The sequence below is a fragment of the Silene latifolia genome, unplaced genomic scaffold (genome assembly GCF_048544455.1).
Source record: "Silene latifolia isolate original U9 population unplaced genomic scaffold, ASM4854445v1 scaffold_57, whole genome shotgun sequence".
Classification (NCBI taxonomy): domain Eukaryota; kingdom Viridiplantae; phylum Streptophyta; class Magnoliopsida; order Caryophyllales; family Caryophyllaceae; genus Silene; species Silene latifolia.
Window position 1 is genome coordinate 1,334,569 of NW_027413480.1, and position 4,932 is coordinate 1,339,500.

Genomic DNA, 4,932 nt, shown 5'->3' on the forward strand with positions numbered 1-4,932 from the left:
GAACCCGACTGTGACCGTAATATCAATTAATGCATTCCAACCAAGACCTCGTTCGAGTCTCACCATCTAGGGATCACAAAGACGTAAGTGTCCTAGTTTTCCCCAGCAGAGTCGCCAATCTGTGGACATGGCCCACCTGCAGGCCCGGTTCGATCTGCGGGCGTGCAGCGGTCTTTTGAAAGCCACGCTCGGCGGCGTAAAAATGCTTTCGACCGGATCGTTTTAGATCGGTCGGTTTCGTCTCGGTAAGGGTTTCGAAACGATTAAAATGTTCGGAGTCGTCACCAAGCATTTGTGGGATGCTTGGAACCCGTTTGAAATCCACTTTATACCTCGGTCAAATCGAAGCACAAAGCAGCGTTTGACATAGGTACTAAAGATAAGGAAATCGTTCCTCTTTAGCATCCTATCTCTAGAATGACTCTCGTACGCCCTGGATAAGGTCGTCCACTATCAAAAGTTTCTGAGTAAGAGGTGAAGGTACATATTGGGAAGCCCTCTACTGATCGATCTTGGTGGGTTGAATGCAAAAGTTGATAAAACGGTTTAAATGCATTAATGCGCATCCAATAATTTAAACCTAACATGTGAGAGCTTTCTAAGTCGGTTGATTTAATCCAAGTATCACGTATAAGATGTCGAGTTGGATTTATGGTTGATTTTCATGCAAGACGGAAATTAAACATCCATTTACCGTATTAGGTTTATGGTGCATAACGTGATCCATTTGTCTTAGTAAAGCATTTTGCAAACATGATTTTGAATGAGCAAATAGTCATTTGATCCATCCTATATCCAGGCTAACCGGAGTCGGGATCGTCCTGGACTAATGCTGGAAGGGGAACAGACCCTGCGCCAGGCAGCCATATGAGGTGCGAGCCTGTTGGCGATGCAAGGGGGTCTCCCCTTGTTTTGAAAATGCGAATTGAAAGGCCTGTTTTAGGCGCGGGTCAACCTACGGTGAAATGCCGTATTCTGGACTTTTGAAAAACGTTTATAAAACGTATTGAAAAGTGGGTATTTGACCCGATTTGTTGATTTGAGGAACAAGACTCGAATAATCATCATTATTTTGATAATATTCGGTGTGGGGTTCGACTTTGATAAACTTGACATGAATAGTTTTGAAAATGATTATGAACTAATTGTTTTAAGTTCATTTGACTGTAATTAGTGGATACTCATCATCGTACCCGGGTTAAAATCCGGCATGGTATCTAGAACCAAGGATGACTTTGTGTTGGTGACTAATATGCTTGTTTAGAAAATGTAAAGAAATGATGAAAGGCTTTAAAATACCTCCCAAAAATGAAATAAAAGGCCTTAAAATACCTTTTAAATGTCGTTAACCAAATATTATCACCGAAACACGGATTTAACCGTCATGGTATGAGGAACCAAGGGTGAAAAATGTTTTATGGTTAAAACAAATGAAATAAAATAAAAGGGTTCGAAAATATTTGAAATAATAAAAACCGATTATAAATATGAAAATGAATTAAAGGGAAATGACGAGAACAAAGACGGTTGAGTTCTGACCTAGACACCCCATTGAGGCGCAGGCAAGCCGGCGAACCAAGGGGCTTCTGTCTCAGGCCAAAAATCAGTTTTGGCTCGTTTATTCCATGTTTTGGTTCATGTTATGCATGTTTTAGCATGTTATAGTCATGAAACAAATAAAAACATGATAAAAGAAGGATTTTTACACCCTCATACTTACATGCTTGGTTATGGCGAGTGACCGACGTAAGTGTAACAACTCCTTTGGTCGGAAAAAAACTCGGTTTAAAACCGTTTTGGTAAGTTAAAAGAGAGTGTTTTAAGATTAGTGACGGTGTAGTGGTCGAAGTGGTCGGTCAAGTGATTTAATGCACGTTGACGGTACCAAACAATGTGTAAGGCTTGTATTTACGATCGGTAGGTCGTAAATACGCGTCGGATTGTGACTTAAGAAGTCGAGTCGAGAATTTTAAGGGAGAAAAGAGGGGGCGGACACTCGCGTAACTTCTTAAATGTGGGCATTTGAGGGGTATTTATAGGAAAATGAGTGGTTGTGTGAGTTTTCAGCGACGTGGACATCTGGGCTGCTCAAAGAGGCGCGAGCCACGTCGCGGGTCTTCGAGGTGTCTTGTCGCTTTCACACAAGAGCAATCATGATTTGTTCTATCCTAGGATTTGTAGTCATATGTTTGGTACTTGACCATTCATAAATCCGGGAAATCTTAGCATAGAAGGCTTTGAATGTTTGTTTTTTTGTGGTTGACTCGGTTTGAGTCGTTGTTGGAGTCGGGATTTGAGTTTTTGAGTCGGTTTTTGGTCCGGTGTCGGTTTTGATTCTAGTTAGTGTCATTGCGACCCCGTCGTCGTGCATTAAAAACTCCAGGTATTTTTGAAATATTTTGAAATATTTTATTTTCGAAATCGTTATAAGTTTTCAGACGTAAAGTTGTACACAAATTGTCGATCAAACGCCGCGATTCCAAAGCATGTTATAGTCCGATAATCATCGGGTGTTTGTTGGAGTCTCAGCAAATACTGGGTATCTAAAGCTTGTAATACTGTCGCGCACTCCTGAGTGAATGCTACCATCTCAACTTCATCAAAAAACCGCTTCTTGGACAAGATTTCTTTCAAAAACTTAGCATATGCCAGCACTTGAGTGACCAATTCACTAAATGGTACACTTACTTGAAGATTTTTCACTACCTCCATGAACCTCCCGAACTGTTGTTCAAGCTTAGACTTCTGCAATCGTTGAAAAGGTAGTTGAATTTTAATTTGCTCGACTTCTTTTGCTTTAGATGTAGCTTTGGAAACATTATCGCCAGTTATAGGGTGTACTCGATCGAGCCCAGTGGTCACTCGATCGAGGATCCTATTTTCTTCCAATGCCGTAGCTGAAACACGCGAAAAATTCAACTATGGGGGGTGTCCTCGATCGAGCCTGCGTTGTACTCGATCGAGCACAGGTGGTACTCAATCGAGTCCGTGCTTACTTGATCGATGAACCAAGGTGTTCATCATTTTTACGCTTTTTTTTCTTATCCCGTGTTTGATCCTTGCTTAATTATTTCTCGTCAACACTTAGCTCAAGATTACCCAATCCCTTAGGATTCATGTAAGGAACCTCATCTTCAACAATGGGCACATCCAGACTTTGATAAGTAGTACCGCTCCTCAAATAAATAGCATTAACTGGCTCATGTGGTTTCTTACCTTGAGGATGAAGATTGCCGGACTATTTTGAAGAATTTTGAGCCGCCATTTGAGCAACTTGGGTATCCAACATCTTGTTGTGAGCTATTAGTTCGGAAATATGAGCCGTTTTCTTTTGTTACATTAACAAAGTTTATTGCAAGAGAGCTTTTAACTTTTTTTTTTTTGATGACGAGGGGGTTGAATCCCCCCCGGGCCCATGCATTCCCGCACCAGAGAGCTTTCAACTTTGCCATCTCATTACTTGGAGCTTGAGGAGCAAGTAGCATATGTTGAAAACCTCCTTGATTTTGCCGAACAAAATTCGCTTATGGCTGATTACCACGATTTGGAGGAATGATATAAGCATTCTGCGGTGGGCTTGAGCAAAAACATTTTGACTCCTTTCAGGGAAGTAGTTAGAATAGGGAGTACCTTGCTTGAAAGACTGGAAAGCATGAACTTGTTCAATGGTACTCATACACTTCGCCGCAGTGTGGCCATAAATTCGACATCTCTCATAAGACACTTCTTGTTGAACCATATGAACCGTTTCTTGCTTATTACCCAAAGACTGGGTAGTCTTCAATTCAGCTATTTGAGCAGTTAAGCCCTCTAGCTGTGCCGCAATAACATTGTCTGAACCACTTCCTCTCTTACTACCTCTAGGTTACCATACTCAGCAGTGTGAGTAGCTATCTGATCAATCAATTTTCATGCATGTCATTAGTATTATCCTGGAATCTCCTATTGGAAGCGGAATCAAGCAAAGCTCTATAATCATCATACAACCCGTTGTAAAACTGGTTGCAAAGGAACCAAATATGGAAGCCATGAAGAGGGACAGATCAAACTAGCCTCTTGAAACGGACCCAGGCCTCATTAAAATCTTCGGTATGACCTTGTTTAAAACTCGTGATCTGACTTCTAAGAGCATTAGTCTTCTTCGGTGGAAAATATCTCTTGTACAATGCAAGAGCTAGTGAAGTCCAGTTAGTGAATGATTCAGTCTCCATATCCAAGTCACCTAGCCATTTTGTTGTATCATCTCTCAGAGAGAAAGGAAAAAGAGTCTGTTTGACTTGATCTTAAGTCACCCCTGCAGTCAAAGGAATAGAACAACAATATGTGACAAATTTCTCCATGTTCTTGGCGGGGTCCTCTCCAGCTTTTCCTCTAAATAGATTTCTCTCTACCAGGCTTGTATAAGACGGTTTGATCACAAAAGTCCCTTTATCAGTGGTAGGGAGCTTAAAGCCTTTAGGAATAGAATCAACGGTGGGTTCGGAATGACTTGCCAAGGTCGGCATCTTCAATGTTGTAGGAGTAATGGGTGTAGAAACAAGTGTGTCCTCTTCAAAAAATGAATCTTCTACAAAAGTAAATCGCTCGTAGTCAAGTGTACTCAAGTCTTCCACCTGACTTACTTCTCTTTGAAATTTTCGTCTATAGCGAAAAGTCTTCTCTAGCTCGGAATCAAAAGGTAGAATCTCCGACCTGTCAGTCCCGGGCATACACGAACACAACAAGAAAATATCAAACTGTCTCAAGGAACTGGTGCTCCCTGAGACAAAAGACAAAGATAAACAAAAACAAACTGAAAAATTGTTGCCTCCCCGGCAACGGCGCCAAATTTAATAAGGTTATTTTCAGTCGTTGGCCTATTAAAATAAATCATATTCTCAACTAACTAGTAGCTAGCAGTAAGAAAGGGTCGAATCCACAGGGAGACGAGTT

At 41.2% G+C, this 4,932-nt stretch overlaps 1 non-coding gene across 1 annotated transcript; it reads left to right on the top strand.

Annotated features, from left to right (window-relative positions):
* Positions 1–4,023: 4,023 nt before the first annotated feature.
* Positions 4,024–4,130, top strand: LOC141639839 (small nucleolar RNA R71). Its single transcript, XR_012542702.1, has one exon. It is a non-coding gene; the product is annotated as a small nucleolar RNA R71 (small nucleolar RNA).
* The last annotated feature ends 802 nt before the right edge of the window (positions 4,131–4,932 follow it).